The sequence below is a fragment of the Dipodomys ordii genome, unplaced genomic scaffold (assembly GCF_000151885.1).
Source record: "Dipodomys ordii isolate 6190 unplaced genomic scaffold, Dord_2.0 Scaffold7, whole genome shotgun sequence".
Lineage (NCBI taxonomy): Eukaryota > Metazoa > Chordata > Mammalia > Rodentia > Heteromyidae > Dipodomys > Dipodomys ordii.
This window is the reverse complement of record NW_012267223.1, coordinates 3062496-3063949: the sequence shown is the minus strand read 5'-3', so window position 1 is coordinate 3063949 and position 1454 is coordinate 3062496. Positions and strand designations below refer to the sequence as shown.

Genomic DNA, 1454 nt, shown 5'->3' with positions numbered 1-1454 from the left:
GGAGGAGTTAGGTGTGGAAAATTCCACACGGTCATGCGGCATCACGCCTGCACACAGGTCTCGGCAATCTGGACAGGGAAAAACCTCTGGTATATTTGAGTCCCAGGGCCACTCTGTGGCTCATCCTTTGACCCAGGCTGCCCTGGGGTGAAGTGCCCCAGGCCTGAGCTCCCATAAGACCCATGAGAAGCAGGGGCCAGAAGCAGGGAAGAGGCGGCTCACACCCCCAGAGCAGAACACTTGCCCAGGGAAGCAGACCTCCTTAACCTCGAATCTCATAATAGGTTTACTCCAAGTGTCTCTGGTAACCACTGGGACAACTGAGGGAAGGAGAAGATAACCACGAGTATACCTTGGACCAGGTGCTCCAGCAGTTTCTCAAAGCTAGCACAACCCCGTCAGCATGGAGGACAGGACAATCCTTTCAAGTGATTGATTGAGCTGTGCACCACAGGCTGTTTAGCAATGTCTCTGGCCTTTATCTGCCATCTTCCAAGAGCAGCAACAGTCCAGCCTCGGCCCGGTTGACCACAGGACAAATAACTCCAGAGAGCATTGCACATTCCCCCCCAGCAGGGGTGCCTGTGGCCAGGCCTGTAATCCCAGCTTCTAAGAAGGCTGTGATCTGAAGATCTGAAGATCGCCGTGGCTGCCGCAGGTAGGCCTGGGGAAACTCTTATCTCCAATTAACCAGCAAAGTGCCTGAAGTGGAGGTGTGGCGCAAGGGGTAGAGCAGAAAAAGCCTAGCAGGAGTGAGCCACCCCCGGAGCTCCAGCCCCACCAAAACAAAACAAACCAAAACAACATTCCCAGGCAGCGCAAGGCCCTCTCCTTCCCCTTTTCTGGTCACAAACTCAACTGTTCTCAGTAAGGCAAGCTTCCCTTGCCATTCCCTGCCCTCTCCCCATGAACCCCCCCCCCCACACATAGCACCCAACACAGACACTGGCTCTGGCAAATATCACCTGTGCTAGGTTCCTAAATCTGGCATTTGCTTGGCAGCATTCACCCCATTTCGGCTGGATTTCCTCACCTCCATGCATCAAGCCGACAGACTTCTCCCTTAGTTTTCCATGCACTGGGCAGGGCCGGAGACCTGTGTTACCAGTCTGGTTTGGGGAAGGGGTCTGGATCCTATAGGACTTATCCCTCCGGAACCCACTCACCTAATTTCCTGCTGGGACATCGGGGCGGGGGCAACCTCCCCAAACCCCCGTCAGCCCAGAGAACAGGATTTCTGAGGCCCCTTTCTGAGCTACAGTCCAGCCTGGTGGTGTAAGGCTGCTCCCCCCTGAGCCTGGGACCTTGTTTGACCTTTTTTCACAGGGGGTGAAGTTCAACAGGCGAACCTCAGCCTGGGTCCACCTGGAGCCCCCACCCTCCACCCAAGAAAGGCGGGTCTGGATGGCCGACAGCACCGCACACCTCTGCCGGGGCAGCCCGCCCGCCCGCCC

At 56.5% G+C, this 1454-nt stretch overlaps 1 protein-coding gene across 1 annotated transcript in view; it reads right to left on the bottom strand.

Annotated features, from left to right (window-relative positions):
• Positions 1-1454, bottom strand: part of Cygb (cytoglobin) — a 15608-nt gene that overhangs the window by 5007 nt on the left and 9147 nt on the right. The window lies entirely within an intron of this gene.